General features: G+C 41.8%; 93 pseudogenes; all 93 read right to left on the bottom strand.

The window, feature by feature from the left end:
• Positions 1–23: 23 nt before the first annotated feature.
• Positions 24–142, bottom strand: LOC142673532 (5S ribosomal RNA; annotated as a pseudogene).
• A 67-nt stretch (positions 143–209) lies between these two features.
• LOC142673259 (5S ribosomal RNA) lies at positions 210–328 on the bottom strand (annotated as a pseudogene).
• Positions 329–395: 67 nt separating this feature from the next.
• Positions 396–514, bottom strand: LOC142674554 (5S ribosomal RNA; annotated as a pseudogene).
• Positions 515–581: 67 nt separating this feature from the next.
• On the bottom strand, positions 582–700 carry LOC142673297 (5S ribosomal RNA; annotated as a pseudogene).
• A 67-nt stretch (positions 701–767) lies between these two features.
• LOC142673573 (5S ribosomal RNA) lies at positions 768–886 on the bottom strand (annotated as a pseudogene).
• Positions 887–953: 67 nt separating this feature from the next.
• On the bottom strand, positions 954–1,072 carry LOC142674577 (5S ribosomal RNA; annotated as a pseudogene).
• A 67-nt stretch (positions 1,073–1,139) lies between these two features.
• On the bottom strand, positions 1,140–1,258 carry LOC142673192 (5S ribosomal RNA; annotated as a pseudogene).
• A 67-nt stretch (positions 1,259–1,325) lies between these two features.
• LOC142673190 (5S ribosomal RNA) lies at positions 1,326–1,444 on the bottom strand (annotated as a pseudogene).
• Positions 1,445–1,511: 67 nt separating this feature from the next.
• LOC142673599 (5S ribosomal RNA) lies at positions 1,512–1,630 on the bottom strand (annotated as a pseudogene).
• Positions 1,631–1,883: 253 nt separating this feature from the next.
• LOC142674323 (5S ribosomal RNA) lies at positions 1,884–2,002 on the bottom strand (annotated as a pseudogene).
• A 67-nt stretch (positions 2,003–2,069) lies between these two features.
• On the bottom strand, positions 2,070–2,188 carry LOC142673980 (5S ribosomal RNA; annotated as a pseudogene).
• Positions 2,189–2,255: 67 nt separating this feature from the next.
• On the bottom strand, positions 2,256–2,374 carry LOC142673966 (5S ribosomal RNA; annotated as a pseudogene).
• A 67-nt stretch (positions 2,375–2,441) lies between these two features.
• On the bottom strand, positions 2,442–2,560 carry LOC142674024 (5S ribosomal RNA; annotated as a pseudogene).
• Positions 2,561–2,627: 67 nt separating this feature from the next.
• LOC142673510 (5S ribosomal RNA) lies at positions 2,628–2,746 on the bottom strand (annotated as a pseudogene).
• Positions 2,747–2,813: 67 nt separating this feature from the next.
• Positions 2,814–2,932, bottom strand: LOC142674602 (5S ribosomal RNA; annotated as a pseudogene).
• Positions 2,933–2,999: 67 nt separating this feature from the next.
• Positions 3,000–3,118, bottom strand: LOC142674393 (5S ribosomal RNA; annotated as a pseudogene).
• Positions 3,119–3,185: 67 nt separating this feature from the next.
• LOC142673974 (5S ribosomal RNA) lies at positions 3,186–3,304 on the bottom strand (annotated as a pseudogene).
• A 67-nt stretch (positions 3,305–3,371) lies between these two features.
• On the bottom strand, positions 3,372–3,490 carry LOC142673375 (5S ribosomal RNA; annotated as a pseudogene).
• A 253-nt stretch (positions 3,491–3,743) lies between these two features.
• LOC142673954 (5S ribosomal RNA) lies at positions 3,744–3,862 on the bottom strand (annotated as a pseudogene).
• Positions 3,863–3,929: 67 nt separating this feature from the next.
• On the bottom strand, positions 3,930–4,048 carry LOC142674628 (5S ribosomal RNA; annotated as a pseudogene).
• A 67-nt stretch (positions 4,049–4,115) lies between these two features.
• Positions 4,116–4,234, bottom strand: LOC142674328 (5S ribosomal RNA; annotated as a pseudogene).
• Positions 4,235–4,301: 67 nt separating this feature from the next.
• Positions 4,302–4,420, bottom strand: LOC142674626 (5S ribosomal RNA; annotated as a pseudogene).
• Positions 4,421–4,487: 67 nt separating this feature from the next.
• On the bottom strand, positions 4,488–4,606 carry LOC142674038 (5S ribosomal RNA; annotated as a pseudogene).
• Positions 4,607–4,673: 67 nt separating this feature from the next.
• LOC142673942 (5S ribosomal RNA) lies at positions 4,674–4,792 on the bottom strand (annotated as a pseudogene).
• Positions 4,793–4,859: 67 nt separating this feature from the next.
• LOC142674391 (5S ribosomal RNA) lies at positions 4,860–4,978 on the bottom strand (annotated as a pseudogene).
• A 67-nt stretch (positions 4,979–5,045) lies between these two features.
• Positions 5,046–5,164, bottom strand: LOC142673633 (5S ribosomal RNA; annotated as a pseudogene).
• A 67-nt stretch (positions 5,165–5,231) lies between these two features.
• Positions 5,232–5,350, bottom strand: LOC142674604 (5S ribosomal RNA; annotated as a pseudogene).
• Positions 5,351–5,417: 67 nt separating this feature from the next.
• LOC142673930 (5S ribosomal RNA) lies at positions 5,418–5,536 on the bottom strand (annotated as a pseudogene).
• A 67-nt stretch (positions 5,537–5,603) lies between these two features.
• On the bottom strand, positions 5,604–5,722 carry LOC142673914 (5S ribosomal RNA; annotated as a pseudogene).
• Positions 5,723–5,789: 67 nt separating this feature from the next.
• LOC142674624 (5S ribosomal RNA) lies at positions 5,790–5,908 on the bottom strand (annotated as a pseudogene).
• A 439-nt stretch (positions 5,909–6,347) lies between these two features.
• Positions 6,348–6,466, bottom strand: LOC142673918 (5S ribosomal RNA; annotated as a pseudogene).
• A 439-nt stretch (positions 6,467–6,905) lies between these two features.
• Positions 6,906–7,024, bottom strand: LOC142673906 (5S ribosomal RNA; annotated as a pseudogene).
• A 67-nt stretch (positions 7,025–7,091) lies between these two features.
• LOC142674390 (5S ribosomal RNA) lies at positions 7,092–7,210 on the bottom strand (annotated as a pseudogene).
• A 67-nt stretch (positions 7,211–7,277) lies between these two features.
• On the bottom strand, positions 7,278–7,396 carry LOC142674354 (5S ribosomal RNA; annotated as a pseudogene).
• Positions 7,397–7,463: 67 nt separating this feature from the next.
• Positions 7,464–7,582, bottom strand: LOC142674209 (5S ribosomal RNA; annotated as a pseudogene).
• A 67-nt stretch (positions 7,583–7,649) lies between these two features.
• On the bottom strand, positions 7,650–7,768 carry LOC142673550 (5S ribosomal RNA; annotated as a pseudogene).
• A 67-nt stretch (positions 7,769–7,835) lies between these two features.
• LOC142673938 (5S ribosomal RNA) lies at positions 7,836–7,954 on the bottom strand (annotated as a pseudogene).
• Positions 7,955–8,021: 67 nt separating this feature from the next.
• LOC142674369 (5S ribosomal RNA) lies at positions 8,022–8,140 on the bottom strand (annotated as a pseudogene).
• Positions 8,141–8,765: 625 nt separating this feature from the next.
• LOC142673360 (5S ribosomal RNA) lies at positions 8,766–8,884 on the bottom strand (annotated as a pseudogene).
• A 67-nt stretch (positions 8,885–8,951) lies between these two features.
• On the bottom strand, positions 8,952–9,070 carry LOC142673758 (5S ribosomal RNA; annotated as a pseudogene).
• A 67-nt stretch (positions 9,071–9,137) lies between these two features.
• On the bottom strand, positions 9,138–9,256 carry LOC142673840 (5S ribosomal RNA; annotated as a pseudogene).
• A 67-nt stretch (positions 9,257–9,323) lies between these two features.
• Positions 9,324–9,442, bottom strand: LOC142673257 (5S ribosomal RNA; annotated as a pseudogene).
• A 67-nt stretch (positions 9,443–9,509) lies between these two features.
• On the bottom strand, positions 9,510–9,628 carry LOC142674453 (5S ribosomal RNA; annotated as a pseudogene).
• Positions 9,629–9,698: 70 nt separating this feature from the next.
• On the bottom strand, positions 9,699–9,817 carry LOC142673909 (5S ribosomal RNA; annotated as a pseudogene).
• A 67-nt stretch (positions 9,818–9,884) lies between these two features.
• Positions 9,885–10,003, bottom strand: LOC142674370 (5S ribosomal RNA; annotated as a pseudogene).
• A 67-nt stretch (positions 10,004–10,070) lies between these two features.
• Positions 10,071–10,189, bottom strand: LOC142673431 (5S ribosomal RNA; annotated as a pseudogene).
• Positions 10,190–10,256: 67 nt separating this feature from the next.
• Positions 10,257–10,375, bottom strand: LOC142674054 (5S ribosomal RNA; annotated as a pseudogene).
• A 253-nt stretch (positions 10,376–10,628) lies between these two features.
• On the bottom strand, positions 10,629–10,747 carry LOC142673454 (5S ribosomal RNA; annotated as a pseudogene).
• Positions 10,748–10,814: 67 nt separating this feature from the next.
• LOC142674112 (5S ribosomal RNA) lies at positions 10,815–10,933 on the bottom strand (annotated as a pseudogene).
• Positions 10,934–11,186: 253 nt separating this feature from the next.
• Positions 11,187–11,305, bottom strand: LOC142674158 (5S ribosomal RNA; annotated as a pseudogene).
• Positions 11,306–11,558: 253 nt separating this feature from the next.
• LOC142673908 (5S ribosomal RNA) lies at positions 11,559–11,677 on the bottom strand (annotated as a pseudogene).
• Positions 11,678–11,744: 67 nt separating this feature from the next.
• LOC142673861 (5S ribosomal RNA) lies at positions 11,745–11,863 on the bottom strand (annotated as a pseudogene).
• Positions 11,864–11,930: 67 nt separating this feature from the next.
• Positions 11,931–12,049, bottom strand: LOC142673430 (5S ribosomal RNA; annotated as a pseudogene).
• Positions 12,050–12,302: 253 nt separating this feature from the next.
• LOC142673452 (5S ribosomal RNA) lies at positions 12,303–12,421 on the bottom strand (annotated as a pseudogene).
• Positions 12,422–12,488: 67 nt separating this feature from the next.
• On the bottom strand, positions 12,489–12,607 carry LOC142673187 (5S ribosomal RNA; annotated as a pseudogene).
• A 67-nt stretch (positions 12,608–12,674) lies between these two features.
• LOC142673237 (5S ribosomal RNA) lies at positions 12,675–12,793 on the bottom strand (annotated as a pseudogene).
• A 67-nt stretch (positions 12,794–12,860) lies between these two features.
• LOC142673319 (5S ribosomal RNA) lies at positions 12,861–12,979 on the bottom strand (annotated as a pseudogene).
• A 67-nt stretch (positions 12,980–13,046) lies between these two features.
• Positions 13,047–13,165, bottom strand: LOC142673894 (5S ribosomal RNA; annotated as a pseudogene).
• Positions 13,166–13,232: 67 nt separating this feature from the next.
• Positions 13,233–13,351, bottom strand: LOC142674037 (5S ribosomal RNA; annotated as a pseudogene).
• Positions 13,352–13,418: 67 nt separating this feature from the next.
• On the bottom strand, positions 13,419–13,537 carry LOC142673689 (5S ribosomal RNA; annotated as a pseudogene).
• A 68-nt stretch (positions 13,538–13,605) lies between these two features.
• LOC142674507 (5S ribosomal RNA) lies at positions 13,606–13,724 on the bottom strand (annotated as a pseudogene).
• A 67-nt stretch (positions 13,725–13,791) lies between these two features.
• LOC142673389 (5S ribosomal RNA) lies at positions 13,792–13,910 on the bottom strand (annotated as a pseudogene).
• Positions 13,911–14,349: 439 nt separating this feature from the next.
• On the bottom strand, positions 14,350–14,468 carry LOC142673882 (5S ribosomal RNA; annotated as a pseudogene).
• A 67-nt stretch (positions 14,469–14,535) lies between these two features.
• On the bottom strand, positions 14,536–14,654 carry LOC142674661 (5S ribosomal RNA; annotated as a pseudogene).
• A 67-nt stretch (positions 14,655–14,721) lies between these two features.
• Positions 14,722–14,840, bottom strand: LOC142673374 (5S ribosomal RNA; annotated as a pseudogene).
• A 67-nt stretch (positions 14,841–14,907) lies between these two features.
• On the bottom strand, positions 14,908–15,026 carry LOC142673870 (5S ribosomal RNA; annotated as a pseudogene).
• Positions 15,027–15,093: 67 nt separating this feature from the next.
• On the bottom strand, positions 15,094–15,212 carry LOC142673388 (5S ribosomal RNA; annotated as a pseudogene).
• Positions 15,213–15,651: 439 nt separating this feature from the next.
• Positions 15,652–15,770, bottom strand: LOC142673857 (5S ribosomal RNA; annotated as a pseudogene).
• Positions 15,771–15,837: 67 nt separating this feature from the next.
• On the bottom strand, positions 15,838–15,956 carry LOC142673451 (5S ribosomal RNA; annotated as a pseudogene).
• A 67-nt stretch (positions 15,957–16,023) lies between these two features.
• On the bottom strand, positions 16,024–16,142 carry LOC142674590 (5S ribosomal RNA; annotated as a pseudogene).
• A 439-nt stretch (positions 16,143–16,581) lies between these two features.
• Positions 16,582–16,700, bottom strand: LOC142673350 (5S ribosomal RNA; annotated as a pseudogene).
• Positions 16,701–16,767: 67 nt separating this feature from the next.
• LOC142674389 (5S ribosomal RNA) lies at positions 16,768–16,886 on the bottom strand (annotated as a pseudogene).
• A 439-nt stretch (positions 16,887–17,325) lies between these two features.
• On the bottom strand, positions 17,326–17,444 carry LOC142674593 (5S ribosomal RNA; annotated as a pseudogene).
• A 67-nt stretch (positions 17,445–17,511) lies between these two features.
• LOC142673583 (5S ribosomal RNA) lies at positions 17,512–17,630 on the bottom strand (annotated as a pseudogene).
• Positions 17,631–17,697: 67 nt separating this feature from the next.
• LOC142674534 (5S ribosomal RNA) lies at positions 17,698–17,816 on the bottom strand (annotated as a pseudogene).
• A 67-nt stretch (positions 17,817–17,883) lies between these two features.
• On the bottom strand, positions 17,884–18,002 carry LOC142673844 (5S ribosomal RNA; annotated as a pseudogene).
• A 253-nt stretch (positions 18,003–18,255) lies between these two features.
• On the bottom strand, positions 18,256–18,374 carry LOC142674654 (5S ribosomal RNA; annotated as a pseudogene).
• A 253-nt stretch (positions 18,375–18,627) lies between these two features.
• LOC142674591 (5S ribosomal RNA) lies at positions 18,628–18,746 on the bottom strand (annotated as a pseudogene).
• Positions 18,747–18,813: 67 nt separating this feature from the next.
• Positions 18,814–18,932, bottom strand: LOC142673756 (5S ribosomal RNA; annotated as a pseudogene).
• Positions 18,933–18,999: 67 nt separating this feature from the next.
• On the bottom strand, positions 19,000–19,118 carry LOC142673812 (5S ribosomal RNA; annotated as a pseudogene).
• Positions 19,119–19,371: 253 nt separating this feature from the next.
• LOC142674150 (5S ribosomal RNA) lies at positions 19,372–19,490 on the bottom strand (annotated as a pseudogene).
• Positions 19,491–19,557: 67 nt separating this feature from the next.
• LOC142673623 (5S ribosomal RNA) lies at positions 19,558–19,676 on the bottom strand (annotated as a pseudogene).
• Positions 19,677–19,743: 67 nt separating this feature from the next.
• Positions 19,744–19,862, bottom strand: LOC142674387 (5S ribosomal RNA; annotated as a pseudogene).
• A 67-nt stretch (positions 19,863–19,929) lies between these two features.
• LOC142674210 (5S ribosomal RNA) lies at positions 19,930–20,047 on the bottom strand (annotated as a pseudogene).
• A 67-nt stretch (positions 20,048–20,114) lies between these two features.
• LOC142674644 (5S ribosomal RNA) lies at positions 20,115–20,233 on the bottom strand (annotated as a pseudogene).
• Positions 20,234–20,485: 252 nt separating this feature from the next.
• Positions 20,486–20,604, bottom strand: LOC142674552 (5S ribosomal RNA; annotated as a pseudogene).
• A 67-nt stretch (positions 20,605–20,671) lies between these two features.
• LOC142673983 (5S ribosomal RNA) lies at positions 20,672–20,790 on the bottom strand (annotated as a pseudogene).
• A 67-nt stretch (positions 20,791–20,857) lies between these two features.
• On the bottom strand, positions 20,858–20,976 carry LOC142673294 (5S ribosomal RNA; annotated as a pseudogene).
• A 67-nt stretch (positions 20,977–21,043) lies between these two features.
• Positions 21,044–21,162, bottom strand: LOC142674321 (5S ribosomal RNA; annotated as a pseudogene).
• Positions 21,163–21,229: 67 nt separating this feature from the next.
• LOC142673832 (5S ribosomal RNA) lies at positions 21,230–21,348 on the bottom strand (annotated as a pseudogene).
• Positions 21,349–21,415: 67 nt separating this feature from the next.
• LOC142674601 (5S ribosomal RNA) lies at positions 21,416–21,534 on the bottom strand (annotated as a pseudogene).
• A 3,697-nt stretch (positions 21,535–25,231) lies between these two features.
• Positions 25,232–25,350, bottom strand: LOC142674599 (5S ribosomal RNA; annotated as a pseudogene).
• A 67-nt stretch (positions 25,351–25,417) lies between these two features.
• On the bottom strand, positions 25,418–25,536 carry LOC142674468 (5S ribosomal RNA; annotated as a pseudogene).
• Between the last annotated feature and the right edge of the window lie 33 nt (positions 25,537–25,569).

Here is a 25,569-nt window from a genome sequence, read left to right as displayed (position 1 = left end):
AAAATCTAAACAACATAATAAATAGTCAACCGCACCACGGGTTCCCAGACAGTCTCCCACACTGGTACTAGCGAGGACTTAAGCTATGTAACTTCTGCGTTCTGACGAGAGCAGGCACATTCAGCTTAGAATGGCCATTGACGTTAAATGCTTTAATCCATAGTCCTTTTTAATCGATTGTGAAACAAAATCTAAACGACATAATAAAAAGTCAACTGCACCACGGATTCCCAGACAGTCTCCCACACTGGTACTAGCGAGGCCTTAAGCTGTGTAACTTCTGCAATCTGACGAGAGCAGGCACATTCAGCTTAGAATGGCCATTGACATTAAATGCTTAAATCCATAGTCCTTTTTAATCGATTGTGAAACAAAATCTAAACGACATAATAAAAAGTCAACAGCACCACGGATTCCCAGACAGTCTCCCACACTGGTAATAGCGAGGCCTTAAGCTGGGTAACTTCTGCGATCTGACGAGAGCAGGCACATTCAGCTTAGAATGGCCATTGACATTAAATGCTTTAATCCATAGTCCTTTTTAATCGATTGTGAAACAAAATCTAAACGACATAATAAAAAGTCAACCGCACCACGGATTCCCAGACAGTCTCCCACACTAGTACTAGCGAGGGCTTAAGCTGTGTAACTTCTGCGATCTGACGAGAGCAGGCACATTCAGCTTAGAATGGCCATTGACATTAAATGCTTTAATCCATAGTCTTTTTTAATCGATTGTGAAACAAAATCTAAACGACATAATAAAAAGTCAACCGCACCACGGATTCCCAGACAGTCTCCCACACTAGTAATAGCGAGGCCTTAAGCTGTGTAACTTCTGCATTCTGACGAGAGCAGGCACATTCAGCTTAGAATGGCCATTGACGTTAAATGCTTTAATCCATAGTCCTATTTAATCTATTGTGAAACAAAATCTAAACGACATAATAAAAAGTCAACCGCACCACGGATTCCCAGACAGTCTCCCACACTGGTACTAGCGAGGCCTTAAGCTGTGTAATTTCTGCGATCTGACGAAAGCAGGCACATTCAGCTTAGAATGGCCATTGACATTAAATGCTTTAATCCATAGTCCTTTTTAATCGATTGTGAAACAAAATCTAAACGACATAATAAAAAGTCAACCGCACCACGGATTCCCAGACAGTCTCCCACACTGGTACTAGCGAGGCCTTAAGCTGTGTAACTTCTGCAATCTGACGAGAGCAGGCACATTCAGCTTAGAATGGCCATTGACATTAAATGCTTTATTCCATAGTCCTTTTTAATCGATTGTGAAACAAAATCTAAACGACATAATAAAAAGTCAACCGCACCACGGATTCCCAGACAGTCTCCCACACTGGTACTAGCGAAGCCTTAAGCTGTGTAACTTCTGCGATCTGACGAGAGCAGGGACATTCAGCTTAGAATGGCCATTGACATTAAATTCTTTAATCCATAGTCCTTTTTAATCGATTGTGAAACAAAATCTAAACGACATAATAAAAACTTAACCGCACCACGGATTCCCAGACAGTCTCCCACACTGGTACTAGCGAGGCCTTAAGCTGTGTAACTTCTGCGATCTGACGAGAGCAGGCACATTCAGCTTAGAATGGCAATTGACGTTAAATGTTTTAATCCATAGTCCTATTTAATCTATTGTGAAACAAAATCTAAACGAAATAATAAAAAGTCAACCACACCACGGATTCCCAGACAGTCTCCCACACTGGTACTAGCGAGGCGTTAAGCTGTTTAACTTCTGCGATTTAACGAGAGCATGCACATTCAGCTTAGAATGGCCATTGACATTAAATGCTTTAATCCATAGTCCTTTTTAATCGATTGTGAAACAAAATCTAAACGACATAATAAAAAGTCAACCGCACCACGGATTCCCAGACAGTCTCCCACACTGGTACTAGCGAGGCCTTAAGCTGTGTAACTTCTGCGATCTGACGAGAGCAGGCACGTTCAGCTTAGAATGGCCATTGACTTTAAAAGCCTTAATCCACAGTCCTATTTAATCTATTGTGAAACAAAATCTAAACAACATAACAAAAAGTCAACCGCACCACGGATTCCCAGACAGTCTCCCACACTGGTACTAGCGAGGCCTTAAGCTGTGTAACTTCTGCGATCTGACGAGAGCAGGCACATTCAGCTTAGAATGGCCATTGACATTAAATGCTTTAATCCATAGTCCTTTTTAATCGATTGTGAAACAAAATCTAAACGACATAATAAAAAGTCAACCGCACCACGGATTCCCAGACAGTCTCCCACACTGGTACTAGCGAGGCCTTAAGCTGTGTAACTTCTGCGATCTGACGAGAGCAGGCACATTCAGCTTAGAATGGCCATTGACATTAAAAGCCTTAATCCATAGTCCTATTTAATCTATTGTGAAACAAAATCTAAACAACATAATAAAAAGGCAACCGCGCCACGCATTCCCAGACAGTCTCCCACACTGGTACCAGCGAGGCCTTAAGCTGTGTAACTTCTGCGATCTGACGAGAGCAGGGACATTCAGCTTAGAATGGCCATTGACGTTAAAGGCTTTAATCCATAGTCCTTTTTAATCGATTGTGAAACAAAATCTAAACGACATAATAAAAACTCAACCGCACCACGGATTCCCAGACAGTCTCCCACACTGGTACTAGCGAGGCCTTAAGCTGTGTAACTTCTGCGATCCGACGAGAGCAGGCACATTCAGCTTAGAATGGCCATTGACATTAAATGCTTTAATCCATAGTCCTTTTTAATCGATTGTGAAACAAAATCTAAACGACATAATAAGAAGTCAACCGCACCACGGATTCCCAGACAGTCTCCCACACTGGTACTAGCGAGGCCTTAAGCTATGTAACTTCTGCGATCTGACGAGAGCAGGCACATTCAGCTTAGAATGGCCATTGACATTAAATGCTTTAATCCATAGTCCTTTTTAATCGATTGTGAAACAAAATCTAAACGACATAATAAAAAGTCAACCGCACCACGGATTCCCAGACAGTCTCCCACACTGGTACTAGCGAGGCCTTAAGCTGTGTAACTTCTGCGATCTGACGAGAGCAGGGACATTCAGCTTAGAATGGCCATTGACATTAAATGCTTTAATCCATAGTCCTTTTTAATCGATTGTGAAACAAAATCTAAACGACATAATAAAAATTCAACCACACCACGGATTCCCAGACAGTCTCCCACACTGGTACTAGCGAGGCCTTAAGCTGTGTAACTTCTGCGTTCTGACTAGAGCAGGCACATTCAGCTTAGAATGGCCATTGACGGTAAATGCTTTAATCCATAGTCCTATTTAATCTATTGTGAAACAAAATCTAAACGACATAATAAAAAGTCAACCGCACCACGGATCCCCAGACAGTCTCCCACACTGGTACTAGCGAGGCCTTAAGCTGTGTAACTTCTGCGATCTGACGAGAGCAGGCACATTCAGCTTAGAATGGCCATTGACGTTAAATGCTTTAATCCATAGTCCTATTTAATCTATTGTGAAACAAAATCTAAACGACATAATAAAAAGTCAACCGCACCACGGATTCCCAGACAGTCTCCCACACTGGTACTAGCGAGGCGTTAAGCTGTGTAACTTCTGCGATCTAACGAGGGCTGGCACATTCAGCTTAGAATGGCAATTGACATTAAATGCTTTAATCCATAGTCCTTTTTAATCGATTGTGAAACAAAATCTAAACGACATAATAAAAAGTCAACCGCACCACGGATTCCCAGACAGTCTCCCACACTGGTACTAGCGAGGCCTTAAGCTGTGTAACTTCTGCGATCTGACGAGAGCAGGCACATTCAGCTTAGAATGGCCATTGACATTAAAAGCCTTAATCCATAGTCCTATTTAATCTATTGTGAAACAAAATCTAAACAACATAATAAAAAGTCAACCGCACCACGGATTCCCAGACAGTCTCCCACACTGGTACTAGCGAGGCCTTAAGCTGTGTAACTTCTGCGATCTGACGAGAGCAGGCACATTCAGCTTGGAATGGCCATTGACATTAAAAGCCTTAATCCATAGTCCTATTTAATCTATTGTGAAACAAAATCTAAATGACATAATAAAAAGTCAACCGCACCACGGATTCCCAGACAGTCTCCCACACTGGTACTAGCGAGGCCTTAAGCTGTGTAACTTCTGCGTTCTGACGAGAGCAGGCACATTCAGCTTAGAATGGCCATTAACATTAAAAGCATTAATCCATAGTCCTATTTAATCTATTGTGAAACAAAATCTAAACAACATAATAAAAAGTCAACCGCACCACGGATTCCCAGACAGTCTCCCACACTGGTACTAGCGAGGCCTTAAGCTGTGTAACTTCTGCGATCTGACGAGAGCAGGCACATTCAGCTTAGAACGGCCATTGACATTAAATGCTTTAATCCATAGTCCTTTTTAATCGATTGTGAAACAAAATCTAAACGACATAATAAAAAGTCAACCGCACCACGGATTCCCAGACAGTCTCCCACACTGGGACTAGCGAGGCGTTAAGCTGTGTAACTTCTGCGTTCTGACGAGAGCAGGCACGTTCAGCTTAGAATGGCCATTGACGTTAAATGCTTTAATCCATAGTCCTATTTAATCTATTGTGAAACAAAATCTAAACGACATAATAAAAAGTCAACCGCACCACGGATTCCCAGACAGTCTCCCACACTGGTACTAGCGAGGCCTTAAGCTGTGTAACTTCTGCGATCTGACGAGAGCAGGCACATTCAGCTTAGAATGGCCATTGACATTAAATGCTTTAATCCATAGTCCTTTTTAATCGATTGTGAAACAAAATCTAAACGACATAATAAAAAGTCAACCGCACCACGGATTCCCAGACAGTCTCCCACACTGGTACTAGCGAGGCCTTAAGCTGTGTAACTTCTGCGATCTGACGAGAGCAGGGACATTCAGCTTAGAATGGCCATTGACATTAAATGCTTTAATCCATAGTCCTTTTTAATCGATTGTGAAACAAAATCTAAACGACATAATCAAAATTCAACCGCTCCACTGATTCCCAGACAGTCTCCCACACTGGTACTAGCGAGGCCTTAAGCTGTGTAACTTCTGCGATCTGACGAGAGCAGGCACATTCAGCTTAGAATGGCGATTGACGTTAAGTGATTTAATCCATAGTCCTATTTAATCTATTGTGAAACAAAATCTAAACGACATAATAAAAAGGCAACCGCACCACGGATTCCCAGACAGTCACCCACACTGGTACTAGCGAGGCCTTAAGCTGTGTAACTTCTGCGATCTAACGAGAGCAGGCACATTCAGCTTAGAATGGCCATTGACATTAAATGCTTTAATCCATAGTCCTATTTAATCTATTGTGAAACAAAATCTAAACGACATAATAAAAAGTCAACCGCACCACGGATTCCCAGACAGTCTCCCACACTGGTACTAGCGAGGCCTTAAGCTGTGTAACTTCTGCGATCTGACGAGAGCAGGCACATTCAGCTTAGAATGGCCATTGACCTTAAAAGCCTTAATCCATAGTCCTATTTAATCTATTGTGAAACAAAATCTAAACAACATAATAAAAAGTCAACCGCACCACGGATTCCCAGACAGTCTCCCACACTGGTACTAGCGAGGACTTAAGCTATGTAACTTCTGCGTTCTGACGAGAGCAGGCACATTCAGCTTAGAATGGCCATTTACATTAAATGCTTTAATCCATAGTCCTTTTTAATCGATTGTGAAACAAAATCTAAACGACATAATAAAATGTCAACCGCGCCACGGATTCCCAGACAGTCTCCCACACTGGTACTAGCGAGGCCTTAAGCTGTGTAACTTCTGCGATCTGACGAGAGCAGGCACATTCAGCTTAGAATGGCCATTGACATTAAATGCTTTAATCCATAGTCCTTTTTAATCGATTGTGAAACAAAATCTAAACGACATAATAAAAATTCAACCGCACAACGGATTCCGAGACAGTCTCCCACACTGGTACTAGCGAGGCCTTAAGCTGGGTAACTTCTGCGATCTGACGAGAGCAGGCACATTCAGCTTAGAATGGCCATTGACGTTAAATGATTTAATCCATAGTCCTATTTAATCTATTGTGAAACAAAATCTAAACGACATAATAAAAAGTCAACCACACCACGGATTCCCAGACAGTCTCCCACACTGGTACTAGGGAGGCGTTAAGCTGTGTAACTTCTGCGATCTAACGAGAGCAGGCACATTCAGCTTAGAATGGCCATTAACATTAAATGCTTTAATCCAAAGTCCTTTTTAATCGATTGTGAAACAAAATCTAAACGACATAATAAAAAGTCAACCGCACCACGGATTCCCAGACAGTCTCCCACACTGGTACTAGCGAGGCCTTAAGCTGTGTAACTTCTGCGATCTGACGAGAGCAGGCACATTCAGCTTAGAATGGCCATTGACATTAAATGCTTTAATCCATAGTCCTTTTTAATCGATTGTGAAACAAAATCTAAACGACATAATAAAAATTTAACCGCACAACGGATTCCGAGACAGTCTCCCACACTGGTACTAGCGAGGCCTTAAGCTGGGTAACTTCTGCGATCTGACGAGAGCAGGCACATTCAGCTTAGAATGGCCATTGACGTTAAATGATTTAATCCATAGTCCTATTTAATCTATTGTGAAACAAAATCTAAACGACATAATAAAAAGTCAACCACACCACGGATTCCCAGACAGTCTCCCACACTGGTACTAGGGAGGCGTTAAGCTGTGTAACTTCTGCGATCTAACGAGAGCAGGCACATTCAGCTTAGAATGGCCATTAACATTAAATGCTTTAATCCAAAGTCCTTTTTAATCGATTGTGAAACAAAATCTAAACGACATAATAAAAAGTCAACCGCACCACGGATTCCCAGACAGTCTCCCACACTGGTACTAGCGAGGCCTTAAGCTGTGTAACTTCTGCGATCTGACGAGAGCAGGCACATTCAGCTTAGAATGGCCATTGACATTAAAAGCTTTAATCCATAGTCCTATTTAATCTATTGTGAAACAAAATCTAAACGACATAATAAAAAGTCAACCGCACCACGGATTCCCAGACAGTCTCCCACACTGGTACTAGCGAGGCCTTAAGCTGTGTAACTTCTGCGATCTGACGAGAGCAGGGACATTCAGCTTAGAATGGCCATTGACGTTAAATGCTTTAATCCATAGTCCTATTTAATCTATTGCGCATCAAAATCTAAACGACATAATAAAAAGTCAACCGCACCACGGATTCCCAGACAGTCTCCCACACTGGTACTAGCGAGGCCTTAAGCTGTGTAACTTCTGCGATCTGATGAGAGCAGGCACATTCAGCTTAGAATGGCCATTGACATTAAATGCTTTAATCCATAGTCCTTTTTAATCGATTGTGAAACAAAATCTAAACGACATAATAAAAAGTCAACCGCACCACGGATTCCCAGACAGTCTCCCACACTGGTACTAGCGAGGCGTTAAGCTGTGTAACTTCTGCGATCTAACGAGGGCAGGCACATTCAGCTTAGAATGGCCATTGACATTAAATGCTTTAATCCATAGTCCTTTTTAATCGATTGTGAAACAAAATCTAAACGACATAATAAAAAGTCAACCACACCACGGATTCCCAGACAGTCTCCCACACTGGTATTAGCGAGGCCTTAAGCTGTGTAACTTCTGCGTTCTGACGAGAGCAGGGACATTCAGCTTAGAATGGCCATTGACATTAAAAGCCTTAATCCATAGTCCTATTTAATCTACTGTGAAACAAAATCTAAACAACATAATAAAAAGTCAACCGCACCACGGTTTCCCAGACAGTCTCCCACACTGGTACTAGAGAGGCCTTAAGCTGTGTAACTTTTACGATCTGACGAGAGCAGGGACATTCAGCTTAGAATGGCCGTTGACATTAAAAGCCTTAATCCATAGTCCTATTTAATCGATTGTGAAACAAAATCTAAACGACATAATAAAAAGACAACAGCACCACGGATTCCAAGAGAGTCTCCCACACTGGTACTAGCGAGGCCTTAAGCTGTGTAACTTCTGCGTTCTGACGAGAGCAGGGACATTCAGCTTAGAATGGCCATTGACATTAAATGCTTTAATCCATAGTCCTTTTTAATCGATTGTGAAACAAAATCTAAACGACATAATAAAAATTCAACCGCACAACGGATTCCGAGACAGTCTCCCACACTGGTACTAGCGAGGCCTTAAACTGGGTAACTTCTGCGATCTGACGAGAGCAGGCACATGCAGCTTAGAATGGCCATTGACGTTAAATGATTTAATCCATAGTCCTATTTAATCTATTGTGAAACAAAATCTAAACGACATAATAAAAAGTCAACCGCACCACGGATTCCCAGACAGTCTCCCACACTGGTACTAGGGAGGCGTTAAGCTGTGTAACTTCTGCGATCTAACGAGAGCAGGCACATTCAGCTTAGAATGGCCATTAACATTAAATGCTTTAATCCATAGTCCTTTTTAATCGATTGTGAAACAAAATCTAAACGACATAATAAAAAGTCAACCGCTTCTTGTATTCCCTGACAGTCTCCCACACTGGTACTAGCGAGGCCTTAAGCTGTGTAACTTCTGCGATCTGACTAGATCAGGCACATTCAGCTTAGAATGGCCATTGACATTAAAAACCTTAATCCATAGTCCTATTTAATCTATTGTGAAACAAAATCAAAACAACATAATAAAAAGTCAACCGCACCACGGATTCCCAGACAGTCTCCCACACTGGTACTAGCGAGGCCTTAAGCTGTGTAACTTCTGCGATCTGACGAGAGCAGGGACATTCAGTTTAGAATGGCCATTGACATTAAATGCTTTAATCCATAGTCCTTTTTAATCGATTGTGAAACAAAATCTAAACGACATAATAAAAATTCAACCGCACCACGGATTCCCAGACAGTCTCCCACACTGGTACTAGCGAGGCCTTAAGATGTGTAACTTCTGCGTTCTGACGAGAGCAGGGACATTCAGCTTAGAATGGCCATTGACATTAAAAGCCTTAATCCATAGTCCTATTTAATCTACTGTGAAACAAAATCTAAACAACATAATAAAAAGTCAACCGCACCACGGTTTCCCAGACAGTCTCCCACACTGGTACTAGCGAGGCCTTAAGCTGTGTAACTTTTACGATCTGACGAGAGCAGGGACATTCAGCTTAGAATGGCCATTGACATTAAAAGCCTTAATCCATAGTCCTATTTAATCGATTGTGAAACAAAATCTAAACGACATAATAAAAATTCAACCACACCACGGATTCCCAGAGAGTCTCCCACACTGGTACTAGCGAGGCCTTAAGCTGTGTAACTTCTGCGTTCTGATGAGAGCAGGCACATTCAGCTTAGAATGGCTATTGACGTTAAATGCTTTAATCCATAGTCCTATTTAATCTATTGTGAAACATAATCTAAACGACATAATAAAAAGTCAACCGCACCACGGATTCCCAGACAGTCTCCCACACCGGTACTTGCGAGGCCTTAAGCTGTGTAACTTCTGCGATCTGACGAGAGCAGGCACATTCAGCTTAGAATGGCCATTGACATTAAATGCTTTAATCCATAGTCCTTTTTAATCTATTGTGAAAAAAAAAAATCTAAACGACATAATAAAAAGTCAACCGCACCACGGATTCCCAGACAGTCTCCCACACTGGTACTAGCGAGGGCTTAAGCTGTGTAACTTCTGCGATCTGACAAGAGCAGGCACATTCAGCTTAGAATGGCCATTGACATTAAATGCTTTAATCCATAGTCCTTTTTAATCGATTGTGAAACAAAATCTAAACGACATAATAAAAAGTCAACCGCACCACGGATTCCCAGACAGTCTCCCACACTGGTACTAACAAGGCCTTAAGCTGTGTAACTTCTGCGATCTGACGAGAGCAGGCACATTCAGCTTAGAATGGCCATTGACATTAAATGCTTTAATCCATAGTCCTTTTTAATCGATTGTGAAACAAAATCTAAACGACATAATAAAAAGTCAACCGCACCACGGATTCCCAGACAGTCTCCCACACTGGTACTAGCGAGGCCTTAAGCTGTGTAACTTCTGCGATTTGACGAGAGCAGGCACATTCAGCTTAGAATGGCCATTGACATTAAAAGCCTTAATCCATAGTCCTATTTAATCTATTGTGAAACAAAATCTAAACAACATAATAAAAAGTCAACCGCACCACGCATTCCCAGACAGTCTCCCACACTGGTACCAGCGAGGCCTTAAGCTGTGCAACTTCTGCGATCTGACGAGAGCAGGGACATTCAGCTTAGAATGGCCATTGACATTAAAGGCTTTAATCCATAGTCCTTTTTAATCGATTGTGAAACAAAATCTAAACGACATAATAAAAACTCAACCGCACCACGGATTCCCAGCCAGTCTCCCACACTGGTACTAGCGAGGCTTTAAGCTGTGTAACTTCTGCGATCTGACGAGAGCAGGCACATTCAGCTTAGAATGGACATTGACATTAAAAGCCTTAATCCATAGTCCTATTTAATCTATTGTGAAACAAAATCTAAACAACATAATAAAAAGTCAACCGCACCACGGATTCCCAGACAGTCTCCCACACTGGTACTAGCGAGGACTTAAGCTATGTAACTTCTGCGTTCTGACGAGAGCAGGCACATTCAGCTTAGAATGGCCATTGACGTTAAATGCTTTAATCCATAGTCCTTTTTAATCGATTGTGAAACAAAATCTAAACGACATAATAAAAACTCAACCGCACCACGGATTCCCAGACAGTCTCCCACACTGGTGCTAACGAGGCCTTAAGCTGTGTAACTTCTGCGATCTGACGAGAGCAGGGACATTCAGCTTAGAATGGCCATTGACATTAAATGCTTTAATCCATAGTCCTATTTAATCTATTGTGAAACAAAATCTAAACGACATAATAAAAAGTCAACCGCACCACGGATTCCCAGACAGTCTCCCACACTGGTACTAGCGAGGCCTTAAGCTGTGTAATTTCTGCGATCTAACGAGAGAATGCACATTCATCTTAGAATGGCCATTGACATTAAAAGCCTTAATCCATAGTCCTATTTAATCTACTGTGAAACAAAATCTAAACAACATAATAAAAAGTCAACCGCACCACGGTTTCCCAGACAGTCTCCCACACTGGTACTAGCGAGGCCTTAAGCTGTGTAACTTTTACGATCTCACGAGAGCAGGGACATTCAGCTTAGAATGGCCATTGACATTAAAAGCCTTAATCCATAGTCCTATTTAATCGATTGTGAAACAAAATCTAAACGACATAATAAAAATTCAACCACACCACAGATTCCCAGAGAGTCTCCCACACTGGTACTAGCGAGGCCTTAAGCTGTGTAACTTCTGCGTTCTGACGAGAGCAGGCACATTCAATTTAGAATGGCTATTGACGTTAAATGCTTTAATCCATAGTCCTATTTAATCTATTGTGAAACATAATCTAAACGACATAATAAAAAGTCAACCGCACCACGGATTCCCAGACAGTCTCCCACACTGGTACTAGCGAGGGCTTAAGCTGTGTAACTTCTGCGATCTGACAAGAGCAGGCACATTCAGCTTAGAATGGCCATTGACATTAAATGCTTTAATCCATAGTCCTTTTTAATCGATTGTGAAACAAAATCTAAACGACATAATAAAAAGTCAACCGCACCACGGATTCCCAGACAGTCTCCCACACTGGTACTAGCAAGGCCTTAAGCTGTGTAACTTCTGCGATCTGCCGAGAGCAGGCACATTCAGCTTAGAATGGCCATTAACATTAAATGCTTTAATCCATAGTCCTTTTTAATCGATTGTGAAACAAAATCTAAACGACATAATAAAAAGTCAACCGCACCACGGATTCCCAGACAGTCTCCCACACTGGTACTAGCGAGGCCTTAAGCTGTGTAACTTCTGCGATTTGACGAGAGCAGGCACATTCAGCTTAGAATGGCCATTGACATTAAAAGCCTTAATCCATAGTCCTATTTAATCTATTGTGAAACAAAATCTAAACGACATAATAAAAACTCAACCGCACCACGGATTCCCAGACAGTCTCCCACACTGGTACTAGCGAGGCCTTAAGATGTGTAACTTCTGCGATCTGACGAGAGCAGGCACATTCAGCTTAGAATGGACATTGACATTAAAAGCCTTAATCCATAGTCCTATTTAATCTATTGTGAAACAAAATCTAAACAACATAATAAAAAGTCAACCGCACCACGGATTCCCAGACAGTCTCCCACACTGGTACTAGCGAGGACTTAAGCTATGTAACTTCTGCGTTCTGACGAGAGCAGGCACATTCAGCTTAGAATGGCCATTGACGTTAAGTGCTTTAATCCATAGTCCTTTTTAATCGATTGTGAAACAAAATCTAAACGACATAATAAAAAGTTAACCGCACCACGGATTCCCAGACAGTCTCCCACACTGGTACTAGCGAGGCCTTAAGCTGTGTAACTTCTGCGATCTGACGAGAGCAGGCACATTCAGCTTAGAATGGCCATTGACATTAAATGCTTTAATCCATAGTCCTTTTTAATCGATTGTGAAACAAAATCTAAACGACATAATGAAAAGTCAACAGCACCACGGATTCCCAGACAGTCTCCCACACTGGTACTAGCGAGGCCTTAAGCTGTGTAACTTCTGCGATCTGACGAGAGCAGGGACATTCAGCTTAGAATGGCCATTGACATTAAATGCTTTAATCCATAGTCCTATTTAATCTATTGTGAAACAAAATCTAAACGACATAATAAAAAGTCAACCGCACCACGGATTCCCAGACAGTCTCCCACACTGGTACTAGCGAGGCCTTAAGCTGTGTAATTTCTGCGATCTGACGAGAGCAGGCACATTCAGCTTAGAATGGCCATTGACATTAAATGCTTTAATCCATAGTCCTTTTTAATCGATTGTGAAACAAAATCTAAACGACATAATAAAAAGTCAACCGCACCACGGATTCCCAGACAGTCTCCCACACTGGTACTAGCGAGGCCTTAAGCTGTGTAACTTCTGCGATCTGACGAGAGCAGGCACATTCAGCTTAGAATGGCCATTGACATTAAATGCTTTAATCCATAGTCCTTTTTAATCGATTGTGAAACAAAATCTAAACAACATAATAAAAAGTCAACCGCACCACGGATTCCCAGACAGTCTCCCACACTGGTACTAGCGAGGCCTTAAGCTGTGTAAGTTCTGCGATTTGACGAGAGCAGGCACAATCAGCTTAGAATGGCCATTGACATTAAATGCTTTAATCCATAGTCCTTTTTAATCGATTGTGAAACAAAATCTAAACGACATAATAAAAATTCAACCGCACCACGGATTCCCAGACAGTCTCCCACACTGGTACTAGCGAGGCCTTAAGCTGTGTAACTTCTGCGTTCTGACTAGAGCAGGCACATTCAGCTTAGAATGGCCATTGACGTTTAAATGCTTTAATCCATAGTCCTATTTAATCATTTGTGAAACAAAATCTAAACGACATAATAAAAAGTCAACAGCACCACGGATTCCCAGACAGTCTCCCACACTGGTACTAGCGAGGCCTTAAGCTGTGTAAGTTCTGCGATCTGACGAGAGCAGGCACATTCAGCTTAGAATGGCCATTGGCATTAAATGCTTTAATCCATAGTCCTTTTTAATCGATTGTGAAACAAAATCTAAAAGACATAATAAAAAGTCAACCGCACCACGGATTCCCAGACAGTCTCCCACACTGGTACTAGCGAGGCCTTAATCTGTGTAACTTCTGCGATCTGACGAGAGCAGGGACATTCAGCTTAGAATGGCCATTGACATTAAATGCTTTAATCCATAGTCCTTTTTAATCGATTGTGAAACAAAATCTAAACGACATAATAAAAATTCATCCACTCCACGGATTCCCAGACAGTCTCCCACACTGGTACTAGCGAGGCCTTAAGCTGTGTAACTTCTGCGATCTGACGAGAGCAGGCACATTAAGCTTAGAATGGCCATTGACGTTAAATGCTTTAATCCATAGTCCTATTTAATCTATTGTGAAACAAAATCTAAACGACATAATAAAAAGTCAACCGCACCACGGATTCCCAGACAGTCACCCACACTGGTACTAGCGAGGAGTTAAGCTGTGTAACTTCTGCAATCTAACGAGAGCAGGCACATTCAGCTTAGAATGGCCATTGACATTAAATGTTTTAATCCATAGTCCTTTTTAATCGATTGTGAAACAAAATCTAAACGACATAATAAAAAGTCAACCGCACCACGGATTCCCAGACAGTCTCCCACACTGGTACTAGCGAGGCCTTAAGCTGTGTAACTTCTGCGATCTGACGAGAGCAGGCACATTCAGCTTAGAATGGCCATTGACATTAAATGCTTTAATCCATAGTCCTTTTTAATCGATTGTGAAACAAAATCTAAACGACATAATAAAAAGTCAACAGCACCACGGATTCCCAGACAGTATCCCACACTGGTACTAGCGAGGCCTTAAGCTGTGTAACTTCTGCGATCTGACGAGAGCAGGGACATTCAGCTTAGAATGGCCATTGACATTAAATGCTTTAATCCATAGTCCTATTTAATCTATTGTGAAACAAAATCTAAACGACATAATAAAAAGTCAACCCCACCACGGATTCCCAGACAGTCTCCCACACTGGTACTAGCGAGGCCTTAAGCTGTGTAATTTCTGCGATCTGACGAGAGCAGGCACATTCAGCTTAGAATGGCCATTGACATTAAATGCTTTAATCCATAGTCCTTTTTAATCGATTGTGAAACAAAATCTAAACGACATAATAAAAAGTCAACCGCACCACGGATTCCCAGACAGTCTCCCACACTGGTACTAGCGAGGCCTTAAGCTGTGTAACTTCTGCGATCTGACGAGAGCAGGCACATTCAGCTTAGAATGGCCATTGACATTAAATGCTTTAATCCATAGTCCTTTTTAATCGATTGTGAAACAAAATCTAAACGACATAATAAAAAGTCAACCGCACCACGGATTCCCAGACAGTCTCCCACACTGGTACTAGCGAGGCCTTAATCTGTGTAACTTCTGCGATCTGACGAGAGCAGGGACATTCAGCTTAGAATGGCCATTGACATTAAATGCTTTAATCCATAGTTCTTTTTAATCGATTGTGAAACAAAATCTAAACGACATAATAAAAATTCATCCACTCCACGGATTCCCAGACAGTCTCCCACACTGGTACTAGCGAGGCCTTAAGCTGTGTAACTTCTGCGATCTGACGAGAGCAGGCACATTCAGCTTAGAATGGCCATTGACGTTAAATGCTTTAATCCATAGTCCTATTTAATCTATTGTGAAACAAAATCTAAACGACATAATAAAAAGTCAACCGCACCACGGATTCCCAGACAGTCACCCACACTGGTACTAGCGAGGAGTTAAGCTGTGTAACTTCTGCAATCTAACGAGAGCAGGCACATTCAGCTTAGAATGGCCATTGACATTAAATGCTTTAATCCATAGTCCTTTTTAATCGATTGTGAAACAAAATCTAAACGACATAATAAAAAGTCAACCGCACCACGGATTCCCAGACAGTCTCCCACACTGGTACTAGCGAGGCCTTAAGCTGTGTAACTTCTGCGATCTGACGAGAGCAGGCACATTCAGCTTAGAATGGCCATTGACATTAAAAGCCTTAATCCATAGTCCTATTTAATCTATTGTGAAACAAAATCTAAACAACATAATAAAAAGTCAACCGCACCACGGATTCCCAGACAGTCTCCCACACTGGTACTAGCGAGGACTTAAGCTATGTAACTTCTGCGTTCTGACGAGAGCAGGCACATTCAGCTTAGAATGGCCATTGACGTTAAATGCTTTAATCCATAGTCCTTTTTAATCGACTGTGAAACAAAATCTAAACGACATAATAAAAAGTCAACCGCACCACGGATTCCCAGGCAGTCTCCGACACTGGTACTAGCGAGGCCTTAAGCTGTGTAACTTCTGCGATCTGACGAGAGCAGGCACATTCAGCTTAGAATGGCCATTGACATTAAATGCTTTAATCCATAGTCCTTTTTAATCGATTGTGAAACAAAATCTAAACGACATAATAAAAATTCAACCGCACAACGGATTCCGAGACAGTCTCCCACACTGGTACTAGCGAGGACTTAAGCTGGGTAACTTCTGCGATCTGACGAGAGCAGGCACATTCAGCTTAGAATGGCCATTGACGTTAAATGATTTAATCCATAGTCCTATTTAATCTATTGTGAAACAAAATCTAAACGACATAATAAAAAGTCAACCGCACCACGGATTCCCAGACAGTCTCCCACACTGGTACTAGGGAGGCGTTAAGCTGTGTAACTTCTGCGATCTAACGAGAGCAGGCACATTCAGCTTAGAATGGCCATTAACATTAAATGCTTTAATCCATAGTCCTTTTTAATCGATTGTGAAACAAAATCTAAACGACATAATAAAAAGTCAACCACACCACGGATTCCCAGACAGTCTCCCACACTGGTACTAGCGAGGCCTTAAGCTGTGTAACTTCTGCGATCTGACGAGAGCAGGCACATTCAGCTTAGAATTGCCATTGACATTAAAAGCTTTAATCCATAGTCCTATTTAATCTATTGTGAAACAAAATCTAAACAACATAATAAAAAGTCAACCGCACCACGGATTCCCAGACAGTCTCCCACACTGGTACTAGCGAGGCCTTAAGCTGTGTAACTTCTGCGATCTGACGAGAGCAGGGACATTCAGCTTAGAATGGCCATTGACATTAAATGCTTTAATCCATAGTCCTTTTTAATCGATTGTGAAACAAAATCTAAACGACATAATGAAAATTCAACCGCACAACGGATTCCGAGACAGTCTCCCACACTGGTACTAGCGAGGACTTAAGCTGGGTAACTTCTGCGATCTGACGAGAGAAGGCACATTCAGCTTAGAATGGCCATCGACGTTAAATGATTCAATCCATAGTCCTATTTAATCTATTGTGAAACAAAATCTAAACGACATAATAAAAAGTCAACCGCACCACGGATTCCCAGACAGTCTCCCACACTGGTACTAGGGAGGCGTTAAGCTGTGTAACTTCTGCGATCTAACGAGAGCAGGCACATTCAGCTTAGAATGGCCATTATCATTAAATGCTTTAATCCATAGTCCTTTTTAATCGATTGTGAAACAAAATCTAAACGACATAATAAAAAGTCAACCACACCACGGATTCCCAGACAGTCTCCCACACTGGTACTAGCGAGGCCTTAAGCTGTGTAACTTCTGCGATCTGACGAGAGCAGGTACATTCAGCTTAGAATTGCCATTGACATTAAAAGCCTTAATCCATAGTCCTATTTAATCTATTGTGAAACAAAATCTAAACAACATAATAAAAAGTCAACCGCACCACGGATTCCCAGACAGTCTCCCACACTGGTACTAGCGAGGCCTTAAGCTGTGTAACTTCTGCGATCTGACGAGAGCAGGGACATTCAGTTTAGAATAGCCATTGACATTAAATGCTTTAATCCATAGTCCTTTTTAATCGATTGTGAAACAAAATCTAAACGACATAATAAAAATTCAACCGCACCACGGATTCCCAGACAGTCTCCCACACTGGTACTAGCGAGGCCTTAAGCTGTGTAACTTCTGCGTTCTGACGAGAGCAGGCACATTCAGCTTAGAATGGCCATTGACGTTAAATGCTTTAATCCATAGTCCTATTTAATCTATTGTGAAACAAAATCTAAACGACATAATAAAAAGTCAACCGCACCACGGATTCCCAGACAGTCTCCCACACTGGTACTAGCGAGGCCTTAAGCTGTGTAACTTCTGCGATCTGACGAGAGCAGGCACATTCAGCTTAGAATGGCCATTGACATGAAATGCTTTAATCCATAGTCCTTTTTAATCGATTGTGAAACAAAATCTAAACGACATAATAAAAAGGTAACCGCTCCACGGATTCCCAGACAGTCTCCCACACTGGTACTAGCGAGGCGTTAAGCTGTGTAACTTCTGCGATCTAACAAGGGCAGGCACATTCAGCTTAGAATGGCCATTGACATTAAATGCTTTAATCCATAGTCCTTTTTAATCGATTGTGAAACAAAATCTAAACGACATAATAAAAAGTCAACCGCACCACGGATTCCCAGACAGTCTCCCACACTGGTACTAGCAAGGCCTTAAGCTGTGTAACTTCTGCGATCTGACGAGAGCAGGGACATTCAGCTTAGAATGGCCATTGACATTAAATGCTTTAATCCATAGTCCTTTTTAATCGATTGTGAAACAAAATCTAAACGACATAATAAAAATTCAACCGCACCACGGATTCCCAGACAGTCTCCCACACTGGTACTAGCGAGGGCTTAAGCTGTGTAACTTCTGCGCTCTGACGAGAGCTGGCACATTCAGCTTAGAATGGCCATTGACGTTAAATGCTTTAATCCATAGTCCTATTTAATCTATTGTGAAACAAAATCTAAACGACATAATAAAAAGTCAACAGCACCACGGATTCCCAGACAGTCTCCCACACTGGTACTAGCGAGGCCTTAAGCTGTGTAACTTCTGCGATCTGACGAGAGAAGGCACATTCAGCTTAGAATGGCCATTGACATTAAATGCTTTAATCCATAGTCCTTTTTAATCGATTGTGAAACAAAATCTAAACGACATAATAAAAAGTAAACCGCACCACGGATTCCCAGACAGTCTCCCTCACTGGTACTAGCGAGGCCTTAAGCTGTGTAACTTCTGCGATCTGACGAGAGCAGGGACATTCAGCTTAGAATGGCCATTGACATTAAATGCTTTAATCCATAGTCCTTTTTAATCGATTGTGAAACAAAATCTAAACGACATAATAAAAAGTCAACCGCTCCACGGATTCCCAGACAGTCTCCCACACTGGTACTAGCGAGGCTTTAAGCTGTGTAACTTCTGCGATCTGACGAGAGCAGGCACATTCAGCTTAGAATGGCCATTGACGTTAAATAGTTTAATCCATAGTCCTATTTAATCTATTGTGAAACAAAATCTAAACGACATAATAAAAAGTCAACCGCACCACGGATTCCCAGACAGTCACCCACACTGGTACTAGCGAGGCGTTAAGCTGTGTAACGTCTGCGATCTAACGAGAGCAGGCACATTCAGCTTAGAATGGACATTGACATTAAATGCTTTAATCAATAGTCCTTTTTAATCGATTGTGAAACAAAATCTAAACGACATAATAAAAAGTCAACCTCACCACGGATTCCCTTACAGTCTCCCACACTGGTACTAGCGAGGCCTTAAGCTGTGTAAGTTCTGCGATCTGACGAGAGCAGGCACATTCAGCTTAGAATGGCCATTGACATTAAAAGCCTTAATCCATAGTCCTATTTAATCTATTGTGAAACAAAATCTAAACAACATAATAAAAATTCAACCGCACCACGGATTCCCAGACAGTCTCCCACACTGGTACTAGCGAGGCCTTAAGCTGTGTAACTTCTGCGATCTGACGAGTGCAGGCACATTCAGCTTAGAATGGCCATTGACATTGAATGCTTTAATCCATAGTCCTTTTTAATCGATTGTGAAACAAAATCTAAACGACATAATAAAAAGTCAACCGCACCACGGATTCCCAGACAGTCTCCCACACTGGTACTAGCGAGGCCTTAAGCTGTGTAACTTCTGCGATCTGACGAGAGCAGGGACATTCAGCTTAGAATGGCCATTGACATTAAATGCTTTAATCCATAGTCCTTTTTAATCGATTGTGAAACAAAATCTAAACGACATAATAATAAGTCAACGCACCACGGATTCCCAGACAGTCTCCCACACTGGTACTAGCAAGGCCTTAAGCTGTGTAACTTCTGCGATTTGACGAGAGCAGGCACATTCAGCTTAGAATGGCCATTGACATTAAAAGCCTTAATCCATAGTCCTATTTAATCTATTGTGAAACAAAATCTAAACAACATAATAAAAAGTCAACCGTACCACGTATTCCCAGACAGTCTCCCACACTGGTACTAGCGAGGCCTTAAGCTGTGTAACTTCTGCGATCTGACGAGAGCAGGGACATTCAGCTTAGAATGGCCATTGACATTAAATGCTTTAATCCATAGTCCTTTTTAATCGATTGTGAAACAAAATCTAAACGACATAATAAAAATTCAACCGCACCACGGATTCCCAGACAGTCTCCACACTGGTACTAGCGAGGCCTTAAGCTGTGTAACTTCTGCGTTCTGACAAGAGCAGGCACATTCAGCTTAGAATGGCCATTGACGTTAAATGCTTTAATCCATAGTCCTATTTAATCTATTGTGAAACAAAATCTAAACGAGATAATAAAAGGTCAACCGCACCACGGATTCCCAGACAGTCTCCCACACTGGTACTAGCGAGGCCTTAAGCTGTGTAACTTCTGCGATCTGACGAAAGCAGGCACATTCAGCTTAGAATGGCCATTGACATTAAATGTTTTAATCCATAGTCCTTTTTAATCGATTGTGAAACAAAATCTAAACGACATAATAAAAAGGCAACCGCACCACGGATTCCCAGACAGTCTCCCACACTGGTACTAGCGAGGCATTAAGCTGTGTAACTTCTGCGATCTGACGAGAGCAGGGACATTCAGCTTAGAATGGCCATTGACATTAAATGCTGTAATCCATAGTCCTTTTTAATCGATTGTGAAACAAAATCTAAACGACATAATAAAAATTCAACAGCACCACGGATTCCCAGACAGTCTCCCACACTGGTACTAGCGAGGCCTTAAGCTGTGTAACTTCTGCGATCTGACGAGAGCAGGCACATTCAGCTTAGAATGGCCATTGACGTTAAATGATTTAATCCATAGTCCTATTTAATCTATTGTGAAACAAAATCTAAACGGCATAATAAAAAGTCAACCGCACCACGGATTCCCAGACAGTCTCCCACACTGGTACTAGCGAGGCCTTAAGCTGTGTAACTTCTGCGATCTGACGAGAGCAGGCACATTCAGCTCAGAATGGCCATTGACGTTAAATGCTTTAATCCATAGTCCTATTTAATCTATTGTGAAACAAAATCTAAACGACATAATAAAAAGTCAACCGCACCACGGATTCCCAGACAGTCTCCCACACTGGTACTAGCGAGGCCTTAAGCTGTGTAACTTCTGCGATCTGACGAGAGCAGGCACATTCAGCTTAGAATGGCCATTGACATTAAAAGCCTTAATCCATAGTCCTATTTAATCTATTGTGAAACAAAATCTAAACAACATAATAAAAAGTCAACCGTACCACGGATTCCCAGACAGTCTCCCACACTGGTACTAGCGAGGCCTTAAGCTGTGTAACTTCTGCGATCTGACGAGAGCAGGCACATTCAGCTTAGAATGGCCATTGACATTAAAAGCCTTAACCCCTTCCCGCCGGATCACGTATATATACGTCATTAAAATCGGTGGCTTACCACCTTTTCACGTAAATATACGTCATGGAGATGAAGCTGGCTCAGGAGCTGAGCCAGCGACATCACCACCGGGTGACAGCTGTATGTTACAGCTGGCACCCTAAGGTATCGGCCAGGACCGGAGCTAGCATCCGATCCGACCGATTAACCCCTCACATGCTGCGTTCAATAGAGATCGCAGCATGTGAGGAGTTTATAGCCACCGGCACCCCAGCAACGTGATCGCTGGGTTGCCGGTGGCTGCAAAGGCGATCGGAGGGCTAATGCTTACCTCCCGATCAGCCTGTAACGGAATCCTCCTATGCCCCGTCGTCGGCGGGGCCCAGGAGGCTTCCGGTAACATCGGCAAGATGGCGCCGGCTCAGCTTCCGGCTCAGAAGCTGAGCCGGCGTCATCAGCAGTGGGTGTCCGCTGTATGTAACAGCGGACACCCCGATCTATCGCCAGGAACCGGAGCTAGCTCCGATTCCTGGCATTAACCCCTTCGATGCAGCGATCCATTGTGATCGCTGCATCCTAGAGGTTTGTAGAAAATCGGCAGCCTTGCCATGCGATGGCAAGGCTGGCGACTGCTACCATGGCAACAGGAGCCCTAACAATGGACTCCTGTCTGCCATTACGTAAGCTGATTAGGCCCCGCCCAGAGGCGGAGCCTAATCGGCTTGCTGTCAGTGAACAACTGACAGTTCCAATACATTGCACTACATAGGTAGTGCAATGTATTAGAACATCAAACAAATAGTTGGACATTCAAGTCCCCTAGTGGGACTAAAGAAAAGTGTAAAAAAAAGTGTAAAAAAAGTAAAAATAAAAGTTGGAAAACATACAATAAAAGTTTCAAATAATAACACAAAACACAATCGCCCTTTTTCCCTTATAAGTCATTTATTATTGAAAAAAATAATAAAGCCATACATATTTGGTATCGCAGCGATCGTAACGACCTGAACTATAAAAATATTATGTTATTTATTCCGCACAGTGAACGCCGTAAAAAAAAACCTCAAAAACACTGCCATAATTACTGTTTTTTTGGTCACTGTCTTCCAAAAATTGAAATAAAAAGTGATCAAAAAGTCGCATGTATCCAAAAATGGTACCGATAAAATCTATACCTCGTCTCGCAAAAAAAACAAGCCCTCACACAGCTTCATCGACGAAAAAATGTAAAAGTTATGGCTCTCACAACTTGGCGACAGAAAAAATACATTCTCTTTCCAAAAGTAATTTTATTGTGCAAAAAGTTATAAAAAAGTTCTATAAATTTGGTATCGCCGGAATCGTACTGACCCGCAGAATAAAGGTAACATGTAGTTTATAACGTACGGTGAACGGTGTATATAAAAAAAAAAGTGGCACAAGCTGGGCATGACATTTGACACTGAATTGGCATATCTAGGGAAACTATTTAATTTGTACCTTCCGCAGCGCAATCATTTATGGAAAAGACACGTGGGGTGAAAATGCTCACTACACCTCTTAATAAATGCCTTGAGGGGTGCAGTTTCCAAAATGGGGTCACTTCTCAGGGGTTTCTTTTATTATTTCACATCAAAGCCTCTGCAATTGTGAACCAATACTTTATATGTCGCCAAATTAGGCCTCAATTTTACACGGTACTCTTTCACTCCTGAGCCCTGTCGAATGTCCAGGCAAAAGATTAGGGCCACATGTAGGGTGATTCTAAAACAGGGAAACACCGCATAATAATTGAGAGCTGTCTTGTTATGGTGGCAAAAGCCGGGCACCACATATTGGCGTATCTAAGGAAAAATTCCCATTTTCATTCTCCCACATCGTGTGCACACGAATTTCTGCAAAACACCTGTGGGGTTAACATGCTCACTACACCCCTAGGTGAATACCTTGAGGGTGTTGTTTCCAAAATGGCGTCACTTCTGGGGGGGATCCACTGTTTTGGTCCCACAGGGACTTTGCAAATGCAACATAGCGACCAGAAACCAAATGCAGCAAAATCTGTACACCAAAAGCAAATGGCGCTCCTTCCCTTCTGAGCCCTGCCGTGTGCCCAAACAGCATTTTACGACCACGTGTGGGGTATTGCCGTACTCCAGAGAAGTTGCTTTACAAGCGTTGGGGTTCTTTTTTTCCTTTATTTGTTGAGAAAATTAAAAATTTGGAGCTAAAGCTACGTCTTATTGAAGAAAAAGGATTTTTTTTATTTTCACTGCCCAATTCTAATAAAATCTATGAAACACCTGTGGGGGCAAAATGCTCACTACACCCCTAGATGGATTCCTCAAGGGGTGTAGTTTTCTCAATGGAGTCACTTTTTTGGCGTTTTCACTGTTTTGGTACCTCAGGGGCTTTGCAAATGCGACCTGGCCTCCGCAAACCATTCCTGCTAAATTTGAGCTCCAGAAGCCAAATGGCGCTCTTTCCCTTCTAAGCTCCGCCGTGTGTCCAAACATCCGTTTATAACCACATGTGGGGTATTGTTTTACTCGGGAGAAATTGCTTTACAAATGTTGTGGTGCTTTTTCTCCTTTAGTCCTCGTGGAAATTAGAAAAAATTAGCTAAACCTACATAATCTTTGAAAGAATGACGATTTTTATTTTCACGGCCTACTTCCAATAATTTCTGCAAAAAACCTGTGGGGTCAAAATGCTCACTATACCCCTAGATAATTTCCTCAAGGGGTGTAGTTTCCAAAATGGGGTCACTTTTGGTGGATTTCCACTGTTTTGGCACCGAAAGAGCCCTTGAAACCTGACATGGAGCCTAAAATATTTTCTAATAAAAAGGAGGCCCAAAATCCACTGGGTGCTCCTTTGCTTCCGAGGCCGGTGCTTCAGTCCTTTACCACACTAGGGCCACATGTGGGATATTTCTAAAAACTGCAGAATCTGGGCAATAAATATTGAGTTGCATTTCTCTGGTAAAAACTTCTGTGTTACAAAAAAAATAGAATAAAAATGAATTTCTGCAAAAAAAAAATGAAATTTGAAAATTTCACCTCTACGTTGCTTTAATTCCTGTGAAACGTTTAAAGGGTTAAGAAACTTTCTAAATGCTGTTTTGAATACTTTGAGGGGTGAAGATTTTAAAATGGGGTGACTTTTTGGCGGTTTCTAATATATAAGGCCCTAAAAGCCACTTCACAACTGAACTGGCCCCTGTAAAAATAGCCTTTTGAAATTTTCTTGAAAATGTGAGAAATTGCTGCTAAAGTTCTAAGCCTTGTAACGTCCTAGAAAAATAAAAGGATGTTCAAAAAACGATGCCAATCTAAAGTAGACATATGGGGGATGTTAATTAGCAACAATTTTGTGTGGTATAACTGCCTGTCTTACAAGCAGATACATTTACATTTAGAAAAATGCAAATTTTTGCAATTTTTCACCAAATTTTGGTGTTTTTCACTGGTAAATATTGAATTTATCGACCACATTTTTCCACTATCATAAAGTCCAATGTGTCACGAGAAAACAATCTCAGAATCACTTTGATAGGTAAAAGCGTTCCGGAGTTATTACCACATAAAGTGAAATATGTCAGATTTGAAAAAATGGGTCTGGTCCTGAAGGCCAAAATGAGCTTGGTCCTGAAGGGGTTAATCCATAGTCCTATTTAATCTATTGTGAAACAAAATCTAAACAACATAATAAAAAGTCAACCGTACCACGGATTCCCAGACAGTCTCCCACACTGGTACTAGCGAGGCCTTAAGCTGTGTAACTTCTGCGATCTGACGAGAGCAGGCACATTCAGCTTAGAATGGCCATTGACATTAAATGCTTTAATCCATAGTCCTTTTTAATCGATTGTGAAACAAAATCTAAACGACATAATAAAAATTCAACCGCACCACGGATTCCCAGACAGTCTCCCACACTGGTACTAGCGAGGCCTTAAGCTGTGTAACTTCTGCGATCTGACGAGAGCAGGTACATTCAGCTTAGAATGGCCATTGACGTTAAATGATTTAATCCATAGTCCTATTTAATC

This window comes from Rhinoderma darwinii (assembly GCF_050947455.1).
Source record: "Rhinoderma darwinii isolate aRhiDar2 chromosome 1 unlocalized genomic scaffold, aRhiDar2.hap1 SUPER_1_unloc_5, whole genome shotgun sequence".
Lineage (NCBI taxonomy): Eukaryota > Metazoa > Chordata > Amphibia > Anura > Rhinodermatidae > Rhinoderma > Rhinoderma darwinii.
This window is presented reverse-complemented; position numbering and strand designations above follow the sequence as displayed.